The following is an 18107-nucleotide window of genomic DNA, read 5'->3' on the forward strand; positions in this document are numbered from 1 at the left end:
ATCTATCCTCCTTTCTTATGCAAGGAATTTCGATGACCCAACCAATTTAATAGATCTCCTTGCAAACACAAAGTCATTTAACCAAACTTGATTATAGAATGAAAGATACTTACTTGGCAAGTGAAGATGAAATCTTCACCTTGATTATGTTGAAAGTGGTTGAAGCAGATGCATTGATGCTTCCTCCAGATGAGATCCTTGTAGTAATGATAGGAAGCTTGCCTTCTTGTCTTCAAGATATTTCGACTTATATAAATTGCTGACATACTTGAGATGGCATTGTATTGCTATCACACCAGTGGACTATGGAACCTTGTTGTATGCAGCATCATGTAGAACCATATAGAATTGAGCTCACTTGTCATGATTATCATCTTATAGTATTGAGACCCATCAGTTAGTATTACTATGGTTGTATCAACGCACACCTTTATTCTATCTCGAATATTGTCCATACAAACTTCTATATGTCATTGAATATCAAGTTCTGGGAATATGAGATGTCAAGGTTGTTCTTTTTATAGAAAGGATTCAATCCGAGGTTGAGATCGCAGTGGTATGACATAGACCAAGATTGTGAGAGGCACCGAAACTACTGCCATGAACCCGAGTTCTGATCACTTGTGATCTAACATCAAGACTTCATCATTTGACTGAGATTACTTAATCATATTGTGGCATCGATATCTCAATAGCACAACACTGAGATTGTGGGTAGTATGAGACTATGAAATTATTAGAGAACTTCAGATAAGGATCCAAATCAATCTTACTATAGGAATAAATTGTCTTGTTGTTGTAGGCTGTCTCCTTGATTATATAAATAGGAGCCCTCGTTGTAGACTTCTGTCATAGACCGATCCTTCAATATTTGATGTAGGTTTTGAAACACAAATCCCTTCAACTTTCTTTGATGCCCTTCTTGAAGCTTGATCCTTGAATGTCTCTTTTATGCCCTTCCTTTCACTTCAACACCTTAGCTCCGATACCATGTTGAAGAATCTAGGGCAATTAGGTTAGTAGGATTATTCTCACAATGATAACTATTTGTGAGGTACCTTTTACTTTTTCTCATTAGCACAATATTATCTTGTTATTATTATTAGAGTGTGTTTTCTTGCTTCATCAAATAGTTACAAAAACAAAAGAGACAAGAACACAAGATGTTGGCTTTCTTCCAAGGTAAAAAACTCTCACTCTTTGAGAGGAAAACCTGCACAAAATTCTTCTTATAGAGATCCCAATTGACGAATACCAAGACCATGACCCTTGACATATGTTTCCACAACCAGACCAAGACATAGTCATCCTTCTTCCTTGATTATTCGATTTCTTCATACTGTTACTAGCACTAATTTGCACCATGTAACTCCTAGTTGCATTATGTAGCATCTAGCATCACTGATCATCAAGTCACTATTGAGCACAACACCTGGTATCACCGAGATCTAGCACCAAGCATCACTGATTATAACACCAATACCTTATCCAAACTATACCACTATCCATCCACATTATGATGAATATATGCCTGAGAAAGTGAGGAAGATATCATTGTAATGTCACCACAAACTAGTTCGCATTGTGATCGAACTACTTGTTGTCTTGACCATCGAGGACCTCAGAAGATATGCCGAGAAGTTACCTGTGGATAATCCAAATTTTATCTCTGTTGTACCCCTCCGAAATTTTAGAGATATATAAAATCTGTCCATTGTGGAAATGTGAGGGTACAAGCTCTTATATATAGTTGTTGGTGCCTATATTTAAGCCAACCTATCCTTTGTGAACCAACATGTCTCATAAGAAAGTTAACACGTCACTTATATATATATTTATATTGAGGTTGATTTTTATCCAAAGGATGTGTCTCCATTTGAAGGTGACATGAAGTCTTCATCATATATATATTGAAGTCGACATAGGTGATTGTGCTTGTCTATATTGGAGGACTTTTACGTAGACACTTTAAATTCTTTACAAGTGTAACAACACTTCATATACATGACTCTAAATTATACATTTATGACAAGATGACAAACCCCTAAAGACATCAAGAAGGAGTCTTTGACCTATAATAAAAACTTCTTGCTCATGAAACCCATGATGAAAGTATTACAAAATATTTTGTTCTCTTTATTACATTATTTACATAGGTCATAGTTACAAGTCATTATGAAGACCGAACCTAGTTACACTTTCTTCAACAACTCCAACATAAATGAATCAAATTTCTTGTACCATTGGTGAGGTGCCTGTTTCAGCCCATAAAGGTTCTTTTTCAAACTGCAGGAAAAATCTTCTTTACCTTTTACCTTGAATCCTTCTAGTTGTTCCATATAAATTTCCTCCCTCAAATATCCATGAAGAAAAGTTATCTTCACATATAGTTGTTCACATTCCAAGTCTAAAGCAACCACAAGACTAAAGATAACTCTTAAGGATGACATTTTAACAGCAAGTGATTTTTTTTTTGTAAATTCAATACCTTATTTTTGTGCAAATGCCTTCACCACCAACCTTTCTCTGTATCCTTTCTTCTTTTCTTCACCCTCATCTTTAATCTTGTATACCCATTTGTTTTGTATGGCATTTCTTTCTTTTGGATGCTTCACTAACTTCCAAGTTTTATTTTTCAACAAACAATCCATTTCTTCCTCCAATGCTTTCTTCCACTTTGTGCTAGTTTTCACTTCACAAGCTTCCTGAAAACAATTAGGTTCACCTTCATCATTTAACAAAATAAATTTGAGGGTGGATACCTATGTGAGGGATTTTGAGGCCTAGTTGACTTGTGAACCAACTGTGGTGGTGTGTTTCTTCTTAAATCTCTTGTAATGGTTGCAGAAAGTTTTCTTCTTCTCATTGTCCATCATGTTCTTGAGTTTGCTGCTTAGATTCTTCCAATGGTGGGATATTTTCTTGCTGTTCTATAAACCTATCAACAATTTACTTGACCTCCATTTCACCCGCAAACCTTTTATACATCTCAAATTCATTAAATATTACATCCCCGCTTCTAACAATTTTGTAATTAACTAAATCCCATAGATGGTAACCAAACTAACCATATGCATATCCCAAAAAAATGTGTTTCCTTGATTTATCATCTAATTTGCTTCTATGCTTTTTGGAAATATGCATAAATGCTTCACATCCAAAATTTTTTAGGTGAGAATAATTTACCTTTTTACCTGTCTAAACTTCTTTAGGAAAACCACCATCTAGGACTGTATAAGGTGAGAAATTGATGAGGTAACAAGTTTTCCTCACTACTTCTAAGCAAAAATGTTTTTCCAATCCAAAATTTGACAACATACTCCTCACCTTCTCCATAATAGTGTGATTCATCCTTTCTGTAGTACCATTTTCTTTTGGAGTACCATGAACAATCTTCTCATGTTTAATGCCAAAATTATTACAATAATTCTTGAATGCATTGAGGCAAAACTCCCCACCATTATCTATCCTCAAACACTTGAGAAATTTATTAGTCTCCCTTTCAACAACAACATGAAATTTATGAAATATCTCAAATACCTCACCTTTACTTTTCATAGGGTAGGCCCAAACCTTCCTGGATGCATCATCTATGAATGTAACAAAATATGAGGCTCCTCCTAAAGAATTAACATTCAGCGGTCCAAACACATCAAAGTGTATTAATTCTAACAAATTTATTTTCCTTTCATGACCACCTCTCATAAAAGAAACCCTTCTTTGCCTACCACAAATACAATGTTCACAAAGATCACGTTCATAGGCTTAATTTAAACCTAGAAGTAGATTTTTACCAACAATAAATTTTAGGCCCTTTTAACTCATGTGGCCCAAGCGCTTATGCTATAAATCCATTGAGTTTTCTTCTTTTGCAACAATAACTATATCTGATATCTTTGTTGTTTCCATCATTGTATACAAGGTTCCTGCCTTGGATCCTTTAGCCAACACCAATGACCCTTTTTGTAATTTTCCAACTACCTTTCCCAAAGGTTGTGGATAAACCTTCATCGTCCAATTGTCCCATAGATATCAAACTCATACGCATCTCTAGGACATGCCTAACCTATTTCAGCAAGATACCCTATCCATCCTTTGTCTTAATTCAGACATCTACCACTCCAACAGTATTAAAAAAATGATTATTTCCTAAATGTAATCTACCATGATCAGATTCTTCATATGTAACAAACTTGTTTTTACATGGGGTCACATGGTGAGATGCTTCAGAGTCAAGTTCGCAATCAATGCTACTACTAGAAGTATATAAACATGCTTCTTCTACTGAAACAATAAATAAAACATCACTTTCAAAAGCTACAATAGTGGTCTCACCTTCCTTTGTGTTGTTTGATTTTTTATTTGTGTTGATTGATTTTTGTTTCTTCTTCTCCTTATGTTCCTTCTTCGAAAACCAACAATCCTTTCTTATGTCCCGCTCTTCCACAGTGAAAACAAGTCTTCCCATTCTTGATTTCGATCTACCTCTTGATTTTGAATGCCCTTGTCTACCACGTTCAATTTTCCTTCCACGATCAACTAAGACTAGAGCTTCTCCTCCCTAGTTTTCTGCAATTGATTTACGATGCAACTCCTTGTTCATTAAACTATTACTGACGTCATCAAACTTCACGGTGTTGAAAAATCTAGGGGCAACAACATTAGGTGATTTCTCTTACTTGATAATTGTTTGTCATGTATTTTTACTTTTACTTACGTAGATTCTTCTTGATTTTGTTATTATTAGTGTTTTCTTTATCAAACAACTACCAAACCATAAAGAACAATGAGACAAAAGGACACAATATATATAGGAGATCAGCCAAGGCCAAAACCTCTCCAAACTTGAGAGGAAAACCAAAAAAAAAATATTCTTCTTATAGAATCTTCAATTGATGAATTCCAATACCTAGACCCTTGACCAACAACCCCTCCATGATCAAGTCAAATCTTCTTCTTGATGTACTTCTCATCATTTAGTCAACATTGGTGAGCCTTGATCCACTGCTTTATATTTTGGCCCTAACTCAAATTTTTGGCTTGCTGTTGTAGACCTAAAATTTCAGTTTCTTCTGTAGAAACCCTAGGTCACACATGTGACCTAAAATATGGACAAATTATCCTCCTTTCTCCTTCACTGGGATATAGGATTCTTTTACAACAATTTGCCTTACATTCTCAAACTTCTTTGACCCTTGATACTCCTTGATTTTGTCTTTTTCAATTGGAAGTGTGCCCTAGTTACATTCCACACATGTGAAAGAGATGACCCAAAAAATACCCAAACACTCTTTCTTTCTTCCTTCTTATGTTTCTCCTTTCTTCGCTAGGGTATGAGGCTCCTTTTTGTCTCTTGATCAAACTTCTGTAATGATTTTATTAGCTTCCTTGAGAGAGGTTGAGTCCTCCTTTATATAGGCTTTATTAAGCTCCAAAATAGGTCAACTTCAGTAGCAAGCCAACTTGATGATGCATATGAGCCGACTTGAATTGTAGCTTGCATACTAAATCTTGGAGGGATTTTCTTGATAACTTTTAGACAAAAATAATTTTCCTTTAGAATATGTAACTTTCCCGAATGGGTCTCTCATACATGACAATGACTCTAATGACTTGATGTCTCAACAAAAAACCCTAAGAACTCACAATGGGAGCCTGACCTAAAAATAAATCTTCTTGAGCACAAAACCCATGCCTCGAGATCAATGATAATTTTTTTTCCTCATTACATCAAATACATAAAATTGTGATTACATATGTAATTATGAATACCGAACCTAGTTACATATTTCAACACTCCCTCTTAAATAGGGAGGTATTCGTAATCCATGCAAGGTACTTGAACATTCTCAATTTGAATAATTCTCATAAGAAGAACCATATTGGTAACTCATCTGTATATCATCATATCAACCAACATTGTCACATAGCAAGGCCTTGACTAACAACTCTATCTCTCCACAAGATCAGAGCACAATGATGGCAAGACCAATGATTTATAGACACCTTCATCATTGTCTCTCAAGGAATATACCTCAACTGGGTGTTCACAGGATATGTCCTTCCAGGACTATTCTTACCTTGGATTCCTAGTCATCAAAGTATTTTGGTCCTCTATGGCTACTCTTATCTTGTATGCCCTACCACATCCTCAAAGAGTATTAGAGGCCAAATGCTTAGCCAATCCTCCATTCTTTATTCCCAAGTGAAGACGAAAATGATGTACCTATCTCACCCCAAGATCGAGCTTTTCAAACTGTGATATGAATTATCTTCATGAAGTTCCCGGTCTTCTTGAGGAGCCTGATTCCTTTCTGAGGATGTCTAGAATTTAGGCCATGTGGTTGCTACAAATAATCTGTTAATGAAAATAGTCTTCTTCTTCAAGGCACATAGATTCAATCTTCTTGTCAAAGGATTCAGACTACTTTGAATATTTGAATTAGGCCTTCAACATCTTGAAAAAATTATATGTATCTTCAAAAATCACTCCATTATGCATACAGTTCGGAAGTATGCTTACTTGGAGAAGGACTGATATTGTAGCTAGATTTTTTCTTAACGTTGGAATGAGTTTCAATGTCTTGAGAGAGAGATATAGTCTTATGAGATTTCTTTTCTTTCATACTTGAGAATTTCAGAACTTGGTCAAGCCTTTTTCTTAAATTCTGAGTTTTCCTTCTTTGAGTTGATAATTGAGCGAGGTTCCCAAGAATGCTTCAAGTGTAGAAACTAGGGTTTTTGAGATTTTCTTTTATTGACTTCCTTCAAGATAATGATGTAATCCTTGTCCTCAAAGTGCCTTGGAGATGAGAGGATATTCTTGATGATTGATGCCCTTGATAATATTCTAAAACTTTGGTCCTTGAGTGTCCTTTATTGAGCTTCCCTTCCTTGACTTGTCACCTTAGCTTTGATACCATGTTGAAAAATCTAAGGGCAACAACATTAGGTGAATTCTCTTACTTGATAATTATTGTGATGTATTTTTACTTTTACTTAGTTAGATTCTTCTCGCTTTTTTATTATTAGTGTTTTATTCATAAAAAATCTACCAAACCATAAAGAACAATGAGACAATAGGACACAAGACATAGGTGATCAACCAGGGCCAAAACCTCTCCAAACTTGGGTGGAAAACTCACGAGAATTATTTTTCTTATAAAATCTTCAATTGACGAATTCCAATACCTAGACCCTTGACCAAAAACCCCTCAAAGATCAAGTCAAAGCTTCCTTTTGATGCAATTCTCATCTTTAAGTCAATGACGGTGAGCCTTGATCCACTGCTTCAAATTTCGGCTCTAACTCAAAATTTCGGATTGTTGTTGTAGACCTGCAATTTTAGTTTCTTCTGCAGAAACCCTAGGTTACACGTGTGACATAAAATATGGAAAAATGATCCTCCTGTCTCCTTCGGTGGGATATAAGCTTCTTTTGCAACAATTCGACTTACATTCTCAAGCTTCTTTGACCCTTGATAATCCTTAATGATTTCATCCTTTTGCAGTTGAAAGTGTGCCCTAGTTACAGTCCATATGTGAGAGATATATGACCCAAAATAGACCCAAACACTTATTCTTTCTTCCTTCTTATGTTTCTCCTTGCTTTGTTAGGTATGAGGCTCCTTTTCGTCTCTTGATCGAACTTATGTAATGATTTTATTAGTGTCCTTGAGAAAGGTCAAGTCCTACTTTATATAGGATTTGTTGGGCTCCAAAATAGGCCGACTTGATGAAGCATATGAGTCGACTTGACTTGTAGCTTGCACTTGATCTTGGAGGGGTTTTCTCGATCACTTTTATAAAAAAATATTTTTCCTTTACAATATGTAACTTTCCCAAATGGGTCCCTCATGCGTGAAACTGACTCTAATGACTTGATGACTCAATGAAAAACCCTAAGAGTTCAAAATGGGATCTTGACCTAAAAATAAATCTTCTTGAGCATGAAACCCATGCCTCAAGATCAATAATATATATATTTTTTCTCATTACATCAAATACATAAAATCATCATTATATATGTCATTATGAAGACCGAACCTAGTTACATTTTTCAACACAGGGTCCTTGTAGGTGTTGAAGTGCTGATAGCTACTATCAAATTCTCCCAATTATCTGGCATAAATAACACTAATAATATGGCTCTAATCTCGTCATCCAAAATAATTTTGATAGAGGCAAGTTGACTTGTGATTATATTAAACTCATTAAAATTCTCCGCCATTGAAGCACTTTCCTTCATCTTGAGATTGTACAACATCTTCATCAAGAAGACTTTGTTCAATGTCATGTTTTTCTCATATAGATCATGCAACTTTTTGCATAGCCCTTTTGTTGTGTTTTCTCCAACGATGTTAAAATATACAGTCTTTTCCAAATACTATCAAATTGTGGAGATGGCTTATCTGTCCAAATTACGACATTCTTTGTTCGTCATTGATGAGGTATTCTTTGCTACTCCCTCAATCAACAAATATTGATCCTTTAAAATCAATATGTGCTCCATCTACGCCTTCCATAGGGAAAATTTAACCCCATTTAATTTCTCCATATCACTTAATGTCACTATCTTCGTGCTAATAATTCTCCCCAACAATAACTTGGCATACACCAAAGATTAAATAGAACAACCTCAATCTGATACCAGTTGTTAATAAAAGATGATAATAAAATAATATGAAAAATAAAATTTTCACCACAATGGAAACAAGACTTAACACAAAAATTTATTCAGACACAAAACACCAGATTTACGTGGAAAACCCCATTTGGGGGAAAACTACGGGGAAAGGGTTTAGTATATTTTTATTATCACGATGAAAATATTCTTACATTTCTCTCACTTGATTCTTTCTCACCCATACAAAGGTTAAAGCGTGAATATGGGTTACACTTTTGGGCCAAATGTGGCGATGAAATTTCAAGTTTTTCCTCTTTTATTGAATTGAAGCCCCTAAAATTCATATAAGCACCGTGAATTTTGATTTGGAGTAAAAAAAAAAATTATGTTGATGTCCTAATGATATTTTTTGCAAAAATATTTAGTGTGGTATAATATGTCAATTTTCCATTAAATGAAATGCTTGTCCTTGCAAATTTTCACACCTGTTAAAAGGTATACGTGTGTTAACGTAACATAACTTAGTCTAAAATGTGTAATTATATATATATATATATATATATATATATATATATATATATATATATATATATATATATATATATTAAATTACACATTTTAGACTTGTTAACGTAGCATAACTTAGTGTAAAATGTGTAATTATATATATATATATATATATATATATATATGAACATGATTTACACGTAGAGAGATAATTTTTTCATATTAAAAGTTTATTTTTTATGCAAAAATATATTTTTTTTATTATTTTTCGAAGTTGGCGAAGTAATATTTCAATTGCATTTTGCAGACACGTATTCATGCAAGTTTTTTTCAACTATATAAATAAATTGAAAAACGAAAAGTACCCTTTTGAAGAGCACTTGTAAACAAAGATCTTGGTATTTTTTAAAATTTTTTCTTTGTGTATATTTTACAATATTGATTTTTTATTCAACCTCACGTATTCATGCAAGTTTTTTCAACTATATAAATAAATTGAAAAACCAAAAGTACCATTTTGAAGAGCACTTGTAAACAAAGATTTTGGTATTTTTAATTTTTTTTTTTTTGTGTATATTTTACGATATTGATTTTTTATTCAACCTCTTTAAAACAATTTTTTTTTTTCAAGCATTATGTTTAAAATAAATTAGATGAAACATATCATATGAAATCGAAAATTTCAAACTCATATGCCATTGGATAGAGGATTCCTTCATGAATCCAAAGTGATTAACTCCGCCACCTGAGGACAAATTTAGCCCTAAATCGGCTAGGGTACAAAATGAAGTTGCAGTAACTTTTGCAGAAGGGGTGCTGAAATTGTTGATTTTAGGACTTAAGAGGCCCAATCGAGCACCTAAATTTGAAATATAAATAGATCAATCAAGGGTTTCGTAAACCCTCGATCGAGCCATTTATGTGATTAACAGGAGCTTAATCGAGCTATTACACTCGATCGAGCCTTTAGATTTATTTTTTTTAATTATATAAAATTAAGCATTTTAAAATTCCAAATATTATTATAATTTTTGTTATAATGTCATGTAAAAAACCTTATTAAATTTATTATTAATATTAAAATATTATTATTATTATTATTATTAAATTAAATGTTGAAATGATATTAATATAAATATATTTTAATGTTAATATTAAATTTATTAATTTTGGTTTAATATAATATTATTAGGTTTAATTTAATATAAAAATTCTTATATTATAATATATACTAGCATAACCACATTAATAAATGTGGTTGATATACACCATAGGAGTTAACAAAAGTGTTGACCATTAACACAAAAAGAGCCATACAAACTAACTTAATATATGTTAATTTTATTTAACCTAATTTTTTTATAAATCTAACATAATAAAATATATAATAATTTTAAAATCTCGTAGTAATAAAAAACTAAAGCTATCTTTAAAGAAATAAAACCTAAACAGTTTCAATTAGAAGACATGAAGTGTTCTATGTATCTTTGATGGAGGTAGATGGAACATTAATATTTTTGAAAATTTTAGATAATATTTCCATGGAAAATTATAATTTTCCCTCCAGGTGAATGTACAACACACATTTGAAATCTTGCATTTTCAATAGGTATTATATAAAAAAATTAAATTATTGTACGACATCAATATATATATATATATATATATATATATATATATATATATATATATATATATTTATTTATTTATTTAAACATTATTATTTTTTATTTATTTATTTTTGTTTTTTTTTTTTTAAGTTGAAATTCTATTCATTCGTAAAAAAAGATGTACATCAGGATTAACAAAAAATAGGTGGTCTCACCCCAACCAGGTTTGTTGACCATTGTTTGCAACATATGACAAAAAAACAAGAAGAGACTAAGGACATTGTCCATAACCGAGAAGGCCAGAGACACCAAAAGACAAGTAACACAAAGAGAACATCTGTAGTCATGCTAGTCATCCGACGTGATGGAAGTTGGGTTGTTTGAGGCTATCCCAGGAGGAGGCGGAGGACAAAAGGAGCATTGGACATGCCCTTTGAAGTGAGCCATCCAAGACTCCAACTTCTCCACCTTCTCCGATAGCAAGTTTTGTCCACGCCAAACCACCACCACTCGTTCTCGAACCTGGCACTGGAAGTAGTGCATTATGTCCAAGGTGGCTACCAGTTCAACATGCTCCTCTCTTCGGATATGTTTAGTTGTTTACAACCACTCTAGCAAGGATTGTATCAGCTCGCGACAATTCTCCAGATAGCAGTGTTGAATTTCCCTCGCACCAGGTGCCGAACGCCTAGCAGACCTGCGCCTTCCCATGCCACCACGTCGCACACCACTGCTTTGTTGTGGTTGCTGTGACTGCCCCCGATGCCGCTTCACTGAGTCACCACCTACACAACCACCTTGCACACCATCCTCCCTCCACTTGCAGTGCCTCGTTGTCTTACCACCCCAGCGAGCCCCTGACGCCTCCACTCCCGGGTCCAAAGATTGTATTTGCATTTTATTAGGTGCTCAAAATGATGCTCAAAAATTAAAATTTCATAATCTTGTTAAACTCAAATTCAGATCAAAGATCTCATCATTTTGATTCCAACGGTACGAGTGACACTCAAATCCAAGCTTGTATGTAGAAGTTATAGAAAGTCAAAGTTCAGGTTTGACTTGTTCACATGGTAGGATTGGATGATGTGGCAAGGTCCTTCAATGAATGAGGAGGTGCCAATTGGCAAGATGCCATTGGCCCCCACATGTCACAAATTTCAATCGCAGGCAGGTTGGCATTAGAAATCAGCCCCCGAGCAGAGAAGGATGCGATGTGATAAGGAAGGCAGGAAGGTTTTCAAGAAATGATCGGAGGTGTGATGCAATGGATCGCAATCGCAGATCGATGAAGGGTCGACATTACAAAATCGACCACTGGTAGGTACTGAGTTGCGATGCGATATCGCAATCGCAAATTACAATTCTGCAAGTCCCACATATATAAAACCCAAGTTATCCACCAAATTGTGAAATGTGATAAGTCCCCGGATGCGAGATGTTTATCGATTTTGGTTAATATTCCCGTCGGGTCTGCCACATCGCAATCGCACATTGCCACCTTTTTCACAGACCATAAGCCCACAGAACTCCACCGATTGGTATTTACAATGGAGAGTCGGTGCCGATGGAATATGGCCTGGCGCGCAGCAAAATTCTGACTCAGTTAGAGGATTTTTGGATCGAAATTGTGGGTTCCTGTTGGATATGGAGCAATTTGTGGAACGAATAGTGGGACAACTAGGAGAAGTCACAACTTCTTTAGTTTTCCACCAAATTGGATGCAAAAAGAGGCTAGATGGTCATTTTTGAGTATTTTGGATTGATGGGAGTAGGTTTCATAAGCATTTGAGCATTATAAACATAGATTTTTACACTTTTGAGCATAATAGAGAGGCCTAAGCCATTGGAAGCTGGACCAAGGATACATAGCCCAGGAGGGGTGAACTCCTTTATCATGTTCTTATTGTAATGTGTTTTTGATGATATTCTGTACATGTTTATGTTGCTGTTTAGTTTCTGGTTTATGTTAAATTGATCATAAAATTAACGTAAAAACTCTTCATTTCACTTGCAAAAAATTGATGAATCCTTAAGCACAATGAAATATTTTTGTTTATAATCTGAGGAAGATCTTAGCACTACAAACTAATATTCTAAATCATATCAGCGTTTCTAGGTCCGCGCATCTAGCCAAGCCAGGTTTTTCTCGGAGGGAGGACCGCCCTCTACGCGGAGATGGGTGCATACTGGCTAGAAAAGCAACAACATTGTCGATACAAGAGTTAAGAACATAGGAACCACCGAAAACCTTCAAAACACGCCTGAATCCTGACCACTAGGCTCGCCTTGCCTAAGGCTGAAACCACCAGCCACCTAGGCAAGGCTAAGAGCTAACACTTCCCTCCCTGAAGCAGGGACACACACCTACCAGACTTCCACCACTGCACCAATCTTGCCACCCTAGGCTCTGGAACATAAACTCATTATAATTTTGAAAATTCAGAAGAAGAAGGGTCGAACAATACCCGACCTTGCCCGAAGCACTCCGAGGAGCGCCTCCCCAACTACACCAGCAACAGACAACCATGACGACGTTCAAGGACCTGACTCCCTTCACCCCAGAACACACAGAAAACCATACACTGAGAAGCAGATCGACCTAATTATAGGCCCAACAGTCTACGAAGTAGCACCACGCACAGAGCCAAAACCACCCCCATAAGCATCACCAACTATACCGCCTCCACCAACCTCCAAGAAACCAATAAACCACAACTTTCAATTTCCAAATGAACCAGAAATATAAACTAGTCGGCACCTCCGAATGCTGCACTGTGCATGCGCAGAAAAATACAGGATACCACCCCTGGAACAAGAAGGATACTAACATGCAGTGCCAAGAGTCTCAGAAGAAACTCCGGGGTTTCCACCATGCCCAGAAAAACCAGCGACACTTCCTTCGCCGACAAGCATAATACCAACAAGGAACGTGAAACCGTATTGAAACTCCAACACAAATGAATTCGCCATAACCCATCCCATGTCTTAGATCATTGCCTCCTGCGCTAGTCAAGGCATTGAGGTATTTCACACGGATGCCATAACTCTCCCTCATATGCCAGGTGATTTGAGAGGGCAGGGAGGTTGACCCTCCACCCTTATGCCAATTGTTTACAAACATGAGCCACGTGATGCTTCGTGCACCGAGTTCCTCACCCCCATTGGGGAAGCCTCTTCCTCTGCCACTATCTGACATAGATCCACCAGGTGGGTATTTTGTGAAAGGGGGGGCCAGTCCTGGAGGAGATCCTACCCTTGATGATCACTACCCCAATTTTCTAGTTTATTAGCTGCCTTATTACCCTCTCAGTCGACATGTTCTATGATTACATATTCAAAGGAGGAAATCCTGGAATGAATATGTTCCCCTATTAGTTCCAGTCGCCATCTCTTTATGACTATGTCCAGAGGATCCATTAATGAGTTTTTGAAGCATGGCTATAGCTATCTAGGAGTCTCCTGTGACTTGGAGTTTAGACACCCCCATTTCCTTTGCTACGTGCAACCCTCTTTCCAAGGCTAGAAATTCGGCTACATTGTTTGTGGTGCTGCCACAGGAGGCTGCGTAAAATTTTACCACTTTCCCCTTGTCATTGCGAATTATTCCCCCGAGACCGGCCGGCCCAGGGTTGCCCTTGGAGGCCCCATCAAAATTAAGCTTAAGAAATCCCTATGGGGGGCAGATGAAAGAGTTGGAAGAGGCTTCCCATATTGTGGGGCAACGAGCTGGCCTGGGGTCAAAGGAATCCTAGTGGAGATCAAGGGCAGTCAGAATGACATGCTTGTTACCCTTCTCTTTCCAGTCATCCTCTGACCAATGCGAGATTGACAAAGTTTCCTTGATGTTCTGAAGGACGATTTTCCATACGTTATTGCTTTGAAAGGCTTATGAGTGGAAAACTGCCCTGTTTTTGGCTTTCCATATATTCCAGAGGACAAATCCCTATGAGAGGCACCATGCTCTGTTGACAATGGGGTTTTTAAAGAGATTCCATGTCCATGTATCTAATGATTCTCGTAGGCTATTGGCTGACCGATCAAATGCTCCAAACATGTATGCGAGGTGGCCACAAACTGCCAGCGCCTTTGGACACAATTTTAAGAGGTGATTAGTCTTTTTCTCCTCATTACGATAAAGAGGGCACCAGGAGGGGCATGGAATAACTTTTTTTCTATATTTTATCCGCGTGAGGAGCTTACCTTGGCCCATTAACCATAAGAATAATAAATTTTATCCATAATCGGGAGTACCATATTCGCTTCCATAATGGATTTGGCTCCAAGTCCCCTATAGATGATAAGATTGAATAAGCTTCCTTGAGGGAGAACATTCCTTTTGAGAGGTGTCCCCACCGCAACTTGTCTGGTTCCTCGTTGTTGAGAATAGGGCACTAGCGAAGGATCAAGGTGAGATCCTCCCAATCTAGAGGTGGGTCATGGGCTGGCCAGTGAGCTGAAGATTTCCATTCCCTCCATTTCGACCCTGGGATTGGGTCCTACCAAAAGTACTTAACACGAACCACCCCCAACTGGGAGGTAAATGCTTGGAGATATTTGAGGGTAAGGTCTTGATCCAATCTAGGGTGCTGCATCCAAACCTATTTCAATAATTTGGCCTTCTTGCCATTCCTAGTTTCCTAGAACCCGTGATACTGAATGAGGCCCTGGTGGGATTTTGCTCGATTCCAGATCGAGGAGTCGTTTGGTAGGTTATGATGGTGCTGCAATGGATCCTGCCAACCTACAACCCTATATTTGCATGCCCAAAGCTTCTTCCATATCTCTTGTCCGCCTTGCAACCATCACCACCAAAATTTTGCATTAAGGGCATGAGATAACAACTTAGGATCTTTCAATCCTAGGCCACCATGAATCTTTGGTTTACACAACTTATCCCATGCCACCAAGGCCCATTTTCAGCTGATATGTAGTTTAGCTTAGAGAAATTTCTGGAACTTGGCCGTGACCTCCTTATAGATGCTCCTGGGGGCTGGAAGGGCCGAGAGATGATATAGGGGAATAGCCTGCAGAACTGCCTTTAGAAGAATGAGTCGACCCGACGATTTCAAAACCCGGAAGGTCCAACTTGATAACTTCTTATCAATGTTGGATAACATCTCCTTCCAATAGGAGATCTTGAGAGAGTTTGAAACCAAAGGTACTCCAAGGTAAGTGTTGGGGAGCGAGCCAACTCTAAATCAGAGAGTTCTTTTGAGATGAATTTGCACTCTAGGATTAGTGTTGAAGAAGAAGATGTCTGATTTGTCACTGTTGATCTGGGTACCAGATGCCTGCTGGAATAGCACCATAATAGATCCCAATTTCTTTGCCTCTTTTAAGGTGGGTTTCCCATATAACATGTTGTCATCAAAAAATTGCTGGTGGGTGAGAGGAGGGGCCTCTTGTGAGATCTTGATGCCTAGGAGGCTGCAAGATTCAACAACCACTTTGATAAGTCTTCCCAATCCTTCTACTGCTATGATAAAGAGAAAAGGAGAGATGGGATCTCCTTGGCGAAGCCCTCTGGATCCACGAAAGGTCCGAGAGGGCACTCCATTCACAAGGATTGAATAGAAGGGGGTAATCATGGATTTGACCCAACTGATCCAGGAAGGGGAGAAGCCGAAAGTAGCGAGCATAGACAACAAATAATCCCAATTTAACTGATCATAAGCTTTGGAGAGATCTAGTTTGATAAGCATACCTGGGGTTCAGGATGAGGACAGAGAGTGCACCACCTCATGAGCCACCAATATCCCATCCATTATTTGTTGCCCTTCTACAAAACCAGACTGTTCGGGTCCAATGATATTGTGAAGCAAGGGTTTGAGCCATCAAACTAGAATTCCTAAGAGAATCTTGTAGATTACATTGCAAAGTGCAATTAGCCGAAAGCCACCAAGGTCCAACGTCACACCCTTCTTAGGGATAAGCGTTAGAAATGTTGCATTCATACCCGACCAAATCCATTGGGTGCAGCGAGAGTGCTCTATTAGCTCATGAATCTCGTCTCCTAGAAATTTCCAACCATCTTTGAAGAATTCAGAGGTGAAACCATCTAGGCTAGGGGCTTTGTTCAATGGAAGAGCCTGTACCACTTCCTCCACTTATTCCAAGGAGATTTATCTCATAAGGGCCTCATTTTGATCTTCCAAAATTAATTTTGGAATGCATTGCTGGTCTTGGAGATTGCCTCACTCCTATCATTATTTGGCTCTGTGAACAAAGTCTGGAAGTGAGCGACTCTTCTGAAATTTCCTCATGTTGCACCAGCCGTCTACCATCAGAGCCATTGAGGGAGAAGATCTGGTTATACTGGTGATGCTTCAACATGGTCCTATGGAAAAATTTTGTGTTCCGCTCACCCTCCTTGAGCCATTGGACTCACGACTTCTGTCTCCACAGGATTTCCTCCTGTTTTTTCCATTGTTCTAGATTAGTTAGGAGTTGTCCCTCCTGGGCTATGAGGGCATATGTTCTCCCTTCCAAGATGATCTATTGTTGAATATATCACATGTCTTCTTCAAGTCGTCTCTTTTCCCAGTGGATATTGCTGAAGTCCAATCGGTTCCATTCTTTGATTTTTCCTTTTAATTCTTTCAGATTTAGTTGGAAAGTTTCCATTAGGTTGCGACCAATCACCTTGTTATTCCATATTATCCAGGAATTCTACCTTGTTAAGCCGGAATGATTAAAAGAGAAATAGACAGTTGCGAGGAGCCATCCATAGATCGATCTCAAGACAGATTGGCCAATGATCTGATCCCAAGCACGGGAGGATCGATGCTTGAAAAATAGATCCTGATGGAGGATGTTATCAGAAAGAAGAAAACGATCTAATTTTGAGGCTATCTGATACTTACCTCCCCGTCATTTGTTCCAGGTGAAGGAGCCATTCTTAAAATCAATGTCCTTGGTTCCCAGGTCTTGGATGGTTTCCTGGAATGCTGGGGATATCAGATCCAACTGCCGAACTCCTCCCTTCTTCTCACTGAGATCTTTTATGAGGTTGAAATCCCCAGCCAGGATCCAGTTGGTGTCCCCCAAAATCTCCTTGAGGTGTCGCAGACTATGGAGAAAACTTACTTTCATCCCTGGGAGGGAAGGGCCATAAACCCCTGTTAACCAAACCTTGTCAGAAGATCCTATGCATTCAAATTGGCCTGAAAGGGTATGGGGGTTGGCGATCCAGTGCCTGAAGGAGATGGATCAAGGGTCCCAGAGGATACCTAGACCTCCTACACTACCCCTTGCGTCCAGTGCCATGCATTCCACCAAAGGCCAGCTCCTGCTGGCGATATCTTTAAGTTTTTCCTATGTCACTTTAGTTTCTTGTAGGACTACTATGTCTGGTTTCTCTCTTTG

This window comes from Pinus tabuliformis, chromosome 6 (genome assembly GCF_031772625.1).
Source record: "Pinus tabuliformis cultivar Carrire ecotype Pingquan chromosome 6, CPIR1, whole genome shotgun sequence".
Classification (NCBI taxonomy): Eukaryota; Viridiplantae; Streptophyta; class Pinopsida; order Pinales; family Pinaceae; genus Pinus; species Pinus tabuliformis.